This window comes from Bidens hawaiensis, unplaced genomic scaffold (genome assembly GCF_021521415.1).
Source record: "Bidens hawaiensis isolate Kalapana, Puna unplaced genomic scaffold, B.hawaiensis_p1.1 tig00048819_1, whole genome shotgun sequence".
In the NCBI taxonomy this organism is placed as follows: Eukaryota; Viridiplantae; Streptophyta; class Magnoliopsida; order Asterales; family Asteraceae; genus Bidens; species Bidens hawaiensis.
The window spans coordinates 18,908-31,987 of NW_027498717.1; the positions used below are offsets into that span (position 1 = coordinate 18,908).

A 13,080-nucleotide genomic window follows, 5' to 3' on the forward strand; every position below is an offset into this window, starting at 1 on the left:
ACTACTATACATATCTGTTTCTAAGCCGCTCATGAGGACTCGATGTATATAACGAACATATACAAACATACATCTAATGTGTTCAATTATTTTCATTCATTTAAGCTCGAGCCAGCGAATTAAGTAGAGGTACTTTAAAACAAGACATTGAAAATGCGAGAGGCGATGAACATAAATTATACAACTTTCAACAATTTCCCCCCCTGTTATTATCTGTCAATAAAAACCGAAGGGGGGATCGAACATTGTCTCATCTTCTCTATAACAAAATCAACAACAGTCGACTTGCAAAATAAAAAAATCGCGACACCAAAATCAACAAGTGATTCCAAACGGGTAAGAAATTGGGAAAAGAGTGTGTTTGCGGTCTAGGCGTTGTCCTTGGCAATCTTCTCGGCCTTGGCAATAACCTCGTCGATACCACCAACCATGTAGAATGATTGTTCGGGTAAATCATCATACTTTCCGTCCAACACTCCCTATACATAACCAATTCATGACATCAAATTAAACGAGTTTTAACTTTTAAATACGCAATTTAAATTTATATTTTTTAAAAATTAGACTAACCTGGAAACTACCAATGCTTTCTTTCAACTCAACGTATTTACCAGGGGCACCAGTGAAAACTTCAGCAACATGGAAGGGTTGACTCAAAAACCTTTGAATCTTACGGGCCCGAGCAACCGTCAACTTATCATCTTCACTAAGCTCGTCCATTCCGAGAATTGCAATAATATCTTGAAGATTCTTGTAGTTCTGAAGAACCTTTTGTACACCACGAGCCGTGTTGTAATGATCTTCTCCCAAAATATGGGGTGAAAGCATGCGCGATGTGGAATCAAGTGGATCCACAGCAGGATAAATACCAAGCTCAGAAATCTGTGAAAATGAAATAATATTATTTTTTAAAACAAAATACGCTTTTCACCCTTTAGGTTTATACCAAGTTTCAGATTTTGTCCTTAAAACTAACGAAATAACTGAAATTGTCCTTTATGTTTTGAAAAGTTTGCACCTTTCATCTTTCGGTCATTGTCAATTAACTCTTTTAAAAGTAATTAAAAGCCTAATTAAGCTCGGGTTGTAAGTAAAACCCGAGAAATGAAATAAAAAAAGCAATTCCTTATATACCAACCCGACTCGTTTTAAGAGACTATCCGACCTACGCATAGATGGAAAGAAGCAAACCTGTCGGGAAAGCACAGTAGTGGCATCCAAGTGAGCAAAAGTGGTTGCGGGAGCTGGATCTGTTAAATCATCAGCAGGCACATAAATAGCTTGCACGGATGTAATAGAACCCTTTTTGGTTGTTGTAATACGTTCTTGAAGGCCTCCAAGATCTGTAGCCAGAGTTGGTTGATAACCGACAGCAGATGGAATACGACCCAGTAAAGCAGACACCTCAGAGTTAGCCTACATAATAATAAATACAAGAATTAAATAATTACTCAATTGCATTTTAATAATGTAAGACAGTTGTTAACCACAACGTTACCTGAGTAAAACGGAAAATGTTGTCAATAAACAGAAGCACATCTTGTCCTTCAGCATCTCTGAAGTGTTCAGCAACGGTCAAACCGGTCAACCCAACACGAGCACGGGCACCTGGTGGTTCATTCATTTGACCGTACACAAGAGCACACTTGCTCTCACTCTAACATGAACAATAAAAAACAAGCATTCAGATCACATTGCCAAACTAAGGCAACATGTTACATATAAAATTAACTATCTAATACACATGCCTGCTTGTCGCCTAGTTTGATGACACCACTTTCCATCATTTCTCTGTACAAATCATTACCCTCACGGGTTCGTTCACCAACTCCAGCAAACACAGAAAAACCACCTGGTAAAAGAATATAAATAATGGTCAATAAGATGCTAAAATGTTAAATTAAAATACTAAAATCTACTGACCATGGGCCTTGGCAACATTGTTAATAAGCTCCATGATAAGAACAGTTTTCCCAACACCAGCACCACCAAAAAGACCAATCTTTCCTCCTCTCTGATATGGTGCAAGAAGATCCACAACCTAAAAGATCATAAAAAGATTATTATTATTACTATTATTATTATTTTACAACTAATAATGAAGTGACTATTTAAAAGGCAGTATGTACTTCATTCATGGATTACCTTGATACCAGTGACAAGGATCTGTTGTTCAGTTGCTTGTTCAACAAAAGCAGGTGCTTCTCTATGAATAGGCAAATAGTGGTCGGTTTCTGTTAAAAAATATAAAAAATTAAATAACAATACAACACTTTAACTAGAATAAGTGATGCTACTCAATGGAAAACAAAACATACTGATTTCGCCTCTGTGATCAATCGGCTCTCCAATAACGTTAATGATACGACCAAGAGTAGCTCTGCCAACAGGTACCTACCATCATGATAAAACAGATGCAAATTTAGTGCAATAACAATGTATATTAAGATGATGAAACCATTGAAGAAATGTATGCGTCATGTCTTATGTTTAAGTAATAAGATATAAATCAGCTCATTCTTAACCTACACTGGCATTCTTAATAATTTTGAGTAAATTTATATGATAAAATTGAAGTCATTAAAAAATATTAAAAACCTTTAATGAACAAGCATATACAAACGGACGTAAACGAACACATTATCGACCGTTCACGAACACAATTGAACGAACATGGTTTGTGTTCGTGCTTGTTCATTTAGTTAATACAACAAAACCTTGTTTGTGTTCGTTGACTTATTAAACGAACGAACATAAACAAACTTCCTACTGAACATTTCACGATCAGTTCGCCAAGCATTCAGTTTATTTACAAGCGGTGTGCATTAAACCGGAAAAAACAAACAAAAACAAAAACCAATGAATTATTTTTTCTTTTTGTAAAAACTAGATTTTCGGTTCTGTTTCGGTTTTGCTTGTAGATAAAACCAAAAAAACTGAACTTAAAAGACTTCTAATTTTTGAATTTCAGCTATTTTTAACAGTTGTTTTTTTTTTGGAATTTGGGCAGCTATTTAAAACAGTTTAATTACTTAATATATAGCTTAACCCAAATTATTTGCCTAAAAGTATAATAACCAATTAATTTTTAACAAACAAAAAAATTAAGGCCCAAATTCATTATTCGCGGCCAATTTCTTTTTCAGCCTAAATTTTTCAAGCCCGAATGAAAAAAACCTAAACCAAGAACCAAAAAAATTTAAAACAGTTTTCAAAACTCAAAATCCAAAATTTCAGTTTGTGGTTCGGTTTCAACCAAAACTGATCCAAACCGACCCATGCACACCGCTACTGTTTACAGCCCTACGTATAATACTATACCTACCCTAATTAAATTAATTAATACATATAATGTTCGAATAAAACTAGCTAAAAACTTGATTTGAAACAACCTGAGCTGAGCTGAGCTGAGCTGGCTCATTTTTGTAACCAAACCAAACTCGTCCCAAGCTCAACTCGGGCCATGCCTTGACTCGTTGGCTCGATTGTAGACTCGTTTTACTTCGAGCTAGAGCCGAGCCAAGCTGCATCGTTTAATTTTGAGCTCAAGCTCAAACACACCCTGGCTCAACTTACACCTCTATCTACTAATTCCAGACAAATCTCATCACGTCCACTAAACTCAAACCAACATATCTTAAATCTCACCAACCAAGATTGAACCATAACCACAACCATATAATCACATTAATGTACTAATTTCAGTTAATTGGCAAAAATGTTCACACACTATTATTTCCACTAGATTCAAACTAACAAACAAACACAACAGATATTAACTATTCTCAACACTCAAATAACAAAAACCGCTTACGGTAATCTCTTATTCGTTCGGTTCGTGTTTGTTCGGTTCGTGTTCGTTCGGTTCATTTACAACCCTAACTTTAATCTCTTAATTTTACTATTTAAAAGTTAACGAATCGAAATATCATCTATAAACAACTTCTTAGTATTTTCTAATAACTATCGTATCACATACATCACGCATCGGTTTATCGGATCAAAACACGCATTAAGCAATTATAAAACCAAGGTATTACGTTGTAAGTTGTAACAATAAGATAAATAACTAACTACTCATTCTTAACCTATACTAAACTCTTAACTAATTCTAAAACACTCAAATTAACAACGGAAACCGCTTACGGTAATCGGTGAACCGGTGTTCAACACGCGTTGCCCTCTCACAAGTCCTTCGGTCCCATCCATCGCAATCGTCCTCACCATATTCTCCCCCAAATGCTGCGCCACTTCCAACACCAATCTTATCGAGTTATCCAAAACCTCCAAAGCCGTCAATATCGGCGGCAATCCTTCACTAAACCTAACATCCACCACAGCACCAATCACCTGACACACTTGACCAATCGCACCTGCACCGGTGAACTCATCGGTAATCTTACCGTCATGCGATCTGGTAGCAGCTGGTGGTGGAGGTGGAGGTTGAGCTGGAGCTGAGGTTGTGGCGGTGGAGTAGGTGGCGGCGCGTGTGAGGAAGTAGCCGGTAGGGGATGGCGCGTGCGGGGGAGTGAGCGGGCGGCGAGTGGATATTTGGATAGAGGACGGTGGCGGGAGGAGCGGAGGAGGGTGGCGAGGAGCCGCCGTGAAGACATGGCGGATGACGGCGGAGATGTGACGGTTAGGGTTAGGGTTAGGGTTTGAGATGTGTGGTTGGATTGGATTTGAGTGAGTGAGTGAGTGAGTGAGAGTGTGATATCTGAAATGAAGAGATTTTTACGCTATGAGATTCGTAGGCACAAAATGCGAATATACCTGAAGAATTTAACGTTAACAACGTTCGGGTTCGGGTTTTACTGACTTTCAGGTTTCAGCGTTCCGATTTTACAGATAACAACGTTCGGATTTACAAGTGCCCGGGTTTTGTTGATGTAGTGAATGTAACCGACTAACTGATACTGACTGAATTCGTGTCGACTCGTCGTCGTAACACTCGGGGTTACTGACCGAATAAGTGTCGTTTTAAACATTTTAAGCACAAAATAATATATACCTGAATTTAACAAATAAGTTGGAAATTAACGTTAAGGTCGTCGGATTTTACTAACTTTTGGGCTTCAGTGCTTCGATCGGTGGTTTCAGTGCTTCGATTTACCAATAACGTTTGGATTTTACATACGTCTGGGTTTTACCGAAGTAGTGAATGTAACCGATACTAACCGAATTCGTCGTCGACTCGTCGTCGTAACGCTCAAGTTTCATCAGGTCCGGGTTTATCAACAATGCTCTGGTTTTACTGACCGAATAAGTGTCTTTTTTAAACATTTTTTTAATATGTTGATTTGACGAATTTATTTTGTGGGTTTAATTTTGGTATTGTAACGAACATAACCAATATCAACTGAAAATGCATCAGATATGATGTGTCTAATAGCAACCAATATTGTATGTTTCGCCAATTAGAAGTCACGATTTCTATTTTAGTAATTCATGTTAAGAATTCTTATGAGGTCACTCGTCATGTTACTATCATCACTCGAACACAATTAACTTTACATACTCCTCTTATCCACAACATAGAACATGACAATATGGGACTTGACTAACACTCAAAACGCCCATCTTCTGTTGAAAACTAGTTTTTAAACCCGGTGTGTTGCGCCGGGAAAACTAGTAAAACCCTAGCGTTGAAACACGGGCGTTGGTAAAACTCAAGTGTTACAACGATAAGTCGCCACAAATTCGATCTGTGTCAGTTACATATGCGGTGGAAGAACAATCGAATATGTAGATGGAGGTGTGTGCAATTATAATCAGAAAGAAAAATGGTAGCATAGACACGTATCAGAACACGTGGAAGTAAATCCATGCATACAATGACTTGTAAACCATGTTAGAACACAAGTCCATGTGTTGCTACATACAATGCAAAAACATAAAAATATCCACTATTGTGGACAGCCAGGTTACCGATGTAAAAACCAAATGACTTATGAAAACAAAGAGTTAGATCATATCTTCATTCCACAAATATATTTATATATAAAAAAAGTCTAAGAAAACTTCTTTAAGACACCAAACTTTTCAATTATACCAATTAGATGATGGTATAATTTGGTTTTGTTAATAAAGTTTATTGGAGATGTTGTAAGAATTTGGTTTTTGAAAAAAAAATAACACCCATTTGAAAATGATCAAATTAACCAGTTAGTTTTAGTTACTATGTGATTATGTTGTTTGAACTTTTAAAAACTAATTATTTGATACTTGAGTAAAAGTTATGGTTTCCACTTAGGGGCAACTGTGATTTAAAGTCTTTCGTATAAGTCAATTTGAATTATTTTTAAAACTATATGAACTGTATTGGTCAAGGTATATCAGCTTGAAGGGTTAGAGTAGGTCAAATAAATATCCACAATGTTATTTAGGGGTCAAAGCGGGTTGATAATGTCAATGAAATGGTCGATAGGGTTACTAAGAATAACAAACCACATGCCATGTCACACTCGTCTTTAGGATCATAGTTGTATGACTAATAGTTGGTACATGTTTTGTAAATGCATTAGAGTTGCGTGATTCTAACGGAAGTCTTTCAATTAAATATTATTTTATTAAAACATTGGGATTTAAATACCCGTCTTTTATTTGAAACATCTATTTGGTTAAAATTTATATTGTTTTATAATTTCAGTGTCTGAACCATCAGATAACATAAATGAATATTTCCAGTTTTCTATTCTGTCTTTCTTATCGGGGTATAACCTTACTGAGTTTATGTAAAACAGTTTTGAAAATACGTTAGTTATATGCTAGTGAATGATCAACTAACTCAATAACACATTTCTAGATACGCAGGGTGCCCCTTTCACGATCCCTGTGATTCAATAAATATAGTTTTTAATGAGTCAACAAGGCACCATTTCCACGATACCTGTGACACGTATCCACTTGCATACGCATATGAGTCAACATTTTCTCCATGATTGTCCCCATTAGGAGAAATTGTTCGAAACCGATGCGTAGCAGACAATATCCAGTAACCTACACACGCAAGTCACATTTCTCCAGGACTGTCCCCATCTAGGATGGTTTGAGACTGACGCGTAGCCAATATGCTAATTGTCAATGATATTTGGACCCAAGCACGTGTGCATTTTAGTTTGAGTTTTCGGACTCTTCAAGACAAACAAATCGACTGTCTTTTAGAGTAAAATCTTTTTAAACATAAATTTAGAAGTTCTCATCGTAATCATGTTAAATAAATATTGTACGCAACCACATACGTAAAAGGTTTAGACATATCCACGTTATAAACGTGTTCTAACTCTTTTGAGACAGGTAACGGTTTTGTCCCATAGGAGTAAATCATTTTAACAAAGGTAAGACGTATTCACATTATGTTTCAGTTTGATAGATATCGATATATAATCTTCTATCTCGGATGCTTAACCTCAAATAAGCTTTATAACCAAGTATAAGTCGATCACTATAACTTCTTAAGCTCAACTAGAATTGCCATGTTTTCCTAGATACGAGGGAAATACTGCTTTATAGCGAAACAACGCTCGGTATAAGGTTCGGGTTTATTTGAGAGTGGAAAGAGATTCAAATTTGAATGAATCAAAATTAACTTTCAAGTCCCCTATGTACAGTACTAAAAATACTTAATGATTAAGTTAAAATATCATGAGGTGTGTTAAACATCATGACGTGTTACTAAAAGTTGACAAGTGTAATTTTCTTACGCTAATCTAACTAACACACTTACATGTGTCATATGACTAATAACGTGTAACACATGAGGTGTTTGAATATTAAGGAACGTGATACTAGGATTTGACAACATTTGTTTTTATCTCCTACATTCCTACTTTTCTAAAAGTGAATTTGAAGTACTTTCTTTTTCAGTTTCCTTTCATTTTCTTATATTATCTTTGTTCTTCCTTGCAACTCTTGGAACTTCACCATCTATTTCTCTCTTCTTTTTAAGTTTTTATGTTTTGTTTATCTTCAACTTTCACCGGATAACTTTTCTTAGGGTTGATGCCTAAATTTCTTGAGGTCGGTATCCATAATTATTAAAGGTAGCTCTGGGTTATATATACTAGTTTCATGGGGTCCGGAGGACCCTCGTCTCTAACACCAAAATCTGCCCCTGCTTCGAACACTTACATGCTGAACCCGATGGGGCTAAGAAAGTAAGTTGTACTTCCCTGCAACTCTTGGAACTTCACCTCTATTTTTCTCTATTTTTTAAGTTTTTATATCTTGTTTATATCTTCAAACCTTCACCGGATAACTTTTCTTGGGGTCGATGTCTAAATTTCTTGAGGTCTGTATCAAAATTTCTTAAAGATCGCTCTCGGTTATATATACTAATTCCATGGGGTGTGGACGACCCACGTCCCTTTCACTATCCACCTCTGCTTCTAACACTTACATGTTGGACCCGATGGGGCTAAGAAAGTAAGTTGTACTGCGTATAGACAGAAGTATATGAATTCAAAATCAGGAATAATTAACCTTATACGGCATATCACTGGGTGTTTTGATCTTGATGAGACCGAATCACACAAAAAAGTGTCCCTTTGTATCAAGCAATGTACAAGGAGAAACTAACAATTTCTATCATCAAGCATAACTACAGGGGGGATAAGAAATTTTCATAAATGTTTACATCGTGCTGTGGATGACTTAACAAGAAACACTTCAAAGGCAGATGACTCGCTATATATGATCAAAAGAAGAAAAACCATAAAACAAGCTACAAAACGTAACTAGTAAGATATGTTTGACTTCTGATTTATGGAGTTCTCTCACGATGAACATATTTACGACATTAATAGCTCATTATGTTCATTGAATTTTGGTTATAAGAAAAAAAATGCTAAACTTTAGAGTTATACCACTCCACATGATGGTTCTAATTTAGCATAACACCTGGTCGATTTTTTTTAACATGGTGGCTTATTGAGAGAAGGATTTTTACTATCACACTAGATAATGTAAAATAACATAGATAATGTAAAATAACATATTAGTGTGATGAATATTTTACTCACGTGTGTTGTTTTGCACTTGTGTTAAATCTTATTGTCCAAGTTGGATTGAAATTAATTGAATGGACCATTGAAAAGGTTCGAAAGTCGGTGAAATATGTGAGAGCAAATGCTTCCAGTAAGTGTGAATTCACATAATGCATACAAATGCTTTCTTTATAGTGCGGAAAACATATTCGTCAATATATCTTAATGAGATGAAATTCTACATATCTTATCTCAGCTGTGCATTGTTTTATTGCGACTTATACTCGGTTAGTACTAGTTAGTTCAAATTTTAAAACTTTTTCATAAGAAAATGGATGAAAATAGTAACAATTTTTTGACCTTTCTATGACGTTACGACTTCTAGGATCTCATATCCTTCTTCCAACTTAATCGTTTGCAAAGATTGATCAGATATCTGTATATGATTTTTAATTCGAGCTAATAGTTTGTTGGCATCTATGTAATACAAACATTAACATAGGTACCTATAAAACATGCGCGATGTAGACTACGTGTTTCACTGAGTTCAGGTCACTCAAGGCACCTTTATAAACTATAGTTTAAAACTTACATGATCCTAACCTCGATTTTAATAACATAATTGATTGAAGTGGTAGGCGCAAAACATTAAGGCCACACATATGAAAATGCGTCATGATATTGTCTACAAAGCGATACTGAATGAGCTCATGTAGACCAAGCGTAACGTGATATTTTCGAAGAAACGAAAAATAACTAGAAAGTTGAAATTATAAGAAAAATAGTTGTAAAAATTTGTCAAGAAAATGAGCACAAGAGTTCAATGTGTAAACACTAGATGAAAAAAAAAACTCATATTGTGGTCATTATGAGAAATTTGGATTTTTTTCATAATGTATTACATATGCTGGTTTATATTTTGGAGTAATGGTGAAAATGTTGAGTTGATGATAAATATATTTGTTTTCTCCTTTTCTTTTTAATAATTCTTTTAGTCTTATGGATTAAACGTGAAACTTACATATACCACATGGACTAACCGTGTAAATAAAAATCTATGACTAGTCACATCATCAAGGTAATACGTTATTTTCGGTACTAATAGCGATAACATATAGAAATGAACATTTTGTAACTAGCAGCGGTACAATACCAGAACGGGTTGTACCTATGGATTCAGTACGATATTTGGTATCATTTTTATATAAAATTTGATATTGGTATTTTCGGTACCTGTACGGTATATGTATATGTATATGTATATTAAAAGACAACTTTGAAAGTTTTGAATTTTAACTTAGCAACCAATCACTTATACTTTTACATGTTGGCCAATGGCCACACAACTTTGATAAACATATTTTTTTCACTTTCAACTTTTGTCATAAATCTTTCAGACTTTAACTTTTGCAAAATACTTTTATTCTTTCAACATTTAACAAAATGTTTATACTTTGGCAACAGACGATTTAGACTTTTACAAATTGGTCACAAAATTTGTGTTTCATTTTTAAGCTCCACACTTTTCTACTTTCATCTTTACAACATCAATTCTTTTCCCCTTTCAACTTTGACGGCTAAGGGTGCAGTCAACCTGCTTATCCTGTATGGCAAGGCTCGTATTATAACGCACCCGGTTAGGGTTAGCAACCGGGTTCTTTCCCGAGGCCTCCATACTTATCCTCCTCCTAGCTAGAGTGGTTACTAAATGATTTTATTTTTTCATGAATGGTTTTTTTTTTTTGTATAAAACACCTAAAAGTATGTAAACCCCATTATGCATTCAAAACTTGATAAGGAAAGGCATGATATACCTAGCACTATGAATAATCCATTATGCATACAAAAGTTGATAAAAAAAAACATTATGTAAAACCATTATGCATACAAAATTTTGATAATTGTAGGTATATAAATTCAAGTCATTTAAGTTTAAAATTTGAGACATTGCATGCTAAAACTACATAAAATGATATAATATTTTGTCAAGAGATTAATACAACTTGCACCCATGTGGTTTGAGTGCGAGACCACATTGAATCTCTCAAACTTAAATGAACTGATTCAACCCCTGTGGTTTTCTGCATGACAAAATGCATCCCTCTGTCTATTTTCCGTCCATAAAAATGTGAAATGACTTTATGCCTTATATTACGTTCTAGTTGAGTCCCTATAGTTTTGAAGCATGCTATTTGCGTTCCATGTAGTTTTATAATTATTTACATTTTAACCATCCATTATCATCCTTAATAATAATGAATCAAACATAACATAAGCAAATCGTATTACAAACATCCAATTATATTACAAAACCATAATCATTAGATAACGTTACTCAAATATATTATAAACTATTATAAACAGTGAAATTGATCAAGAAAAACAATGATTAAGGAAAACCTTAATTAACAAAATCACACTTGATCCGAGAAAAAACCTTGATCAACTCCGTCACTGAACATACTTACGCATAATTACCGTACATAGTCATCACTTACCCAATCCTTGATTAGTGCCCATTCCCGCTAGATGTCAAACGCTAGGCTCGGCTAAAACTCAACGCCAACCTGCCATGTAAAACGTGGTTAGAGATGGCGGTAACCTGGAGTACAACTACACATGAATACACATGAAATTACACTAACCAAAGAGTTTTTAACAAAACCAATCAAATTGAACCTAATTAACAAAACCAATCAAATCAAACCTTATTAACAAAAATAATAAAACCTAACCATAATATATTTTTCTTGTAACAGACTGTTTGAACGTTAGTGATGGCGGTGAACGACATGTCGTGGTGGTGGTCGGGGTTGAAGAGATTGGAAGGAAGGGTGTAATGTAGCACGTGGTGGAGGTGGAAGGTGTACAATGATGGAGGCGGCGAGTGGGAGATGGAGGTGATGATGGAGACGATAACAGAGGTAGTGGAGATGGAGTACTGGAGCATTATAGTTGAGGAAGTAGAAGGACACAAAGTGACTGAACTAGGAAATGTGAAGGTGACAAAAGAGTTGGCATCATATATGTGAAAGGACTATACTACCTCTCAAACTAACCATGTTAATAATAGAAAACAATCACAAAGACACATTTTGTCCCGCCAAAAAACCACATAGACTTAACCAATTCATTTTAAGTTAAAGGAACTCAATACGGTCCCGTCCACGAACCACATGAACTCATATTGTATTAGGCCCGTAAACGAATGAACATGAACACATGTTTTTTTCGTTCGTTTATGTTCCTTTATTGTTTATGTCTGTTTATTTATGTTCATTTTTATTTAAGAAAATAATTAAATCTAAATAAGTCATCTACTTAAAGGTTTTATATTTGTTCAATTTGTGTTCATTTAATTGTGTTCATTTATGTTTGTTTGTGTTCATTTAATTTGTTCATATATGTCAGCTATCTTTGTTCATTTATATGTTCGTCAATGTTCGTTTAGATTTTAAATGTTCATTTTCAAATAAACGAACATGAACACATAATATTTATTCATCAAGTGTTCGTGTTTGTGTTCGTTTCGTTTAAAGTTTAATAAACAAACACGAACACGTCCTTATTCGTGTTTCCCGGTCCATTTACAACCTAAACTATATTAAATTTAGGGATGTTCAAAAAGCTCGAGGCTCGTGGATCGCTCGATAAAAACTCGAACAAAACTAGCTAAAAAAACTTGATTTGAAACATCCTGAGTTGAGTTGGGTCATTTTTGTAACCGAGTCAAAATCGACCTAGGCTCGGCTCGATCATGGCTCGACTCGTTGGCTCGATCTTAATCTCGTTTAACTTCAAAATCAAACTAGAGCCTTAGTTGAGTTATCACGTTTAATTTTAAACCCGAGCTCGAAACCATCTTGACTTGACTCGTGAACAGCCATAATATTAGGGGGTGTTTGGGATTCCTTATTTTGCCTCCTTATAACTTTTCATTAAGTTAATAAATTACAAAAGTGTAACTTATGGAAATTTTCATCTCACAATATAAGCAATCTCAAACACCTTATTACTTTTCAAAAAGTTTATAAGTTATAAGTTGATGAAAATAAGCAATCCCAAACACCCCCTTAATCTCTTTTATCAACATACG

General features: G+C 35.0%; 1 pseudogene across 1 annotated transcript; it reads right to left on the minus strand.

Annotated features, from left to right (window-relative positions):
* Nucleotides 1-209: 209 nt before the first annotated feature.
* Nucleotides 210-4,655, minus strand: LOC143597650 (ATP synthase subunit beta, mitochondrial-like; annotated as a pseudogene). The gene is made up of 9 exons (XR_013146967.1): nucleotides 4,147-4,655; nucleotides 2,319-2,394; nucleotides 2,146-2,234; nucleotides 1,924-2,041; nucleotides 1,749-1,852; nucleotides 1,499-1,657; nucleotides 1,192-1,416; nucleotides 571-882; nucleotides 210-479 (listed from the first exon to the last, which is right to left on the minus strand). The product of XR_013146967.1 is annotated as an ATP synthase subunit beta, mitochondrial-like (transcript).
* Between the last annotated feature and the right edge of the window lie 8,425 nt (nucleotides 4,656-13,080).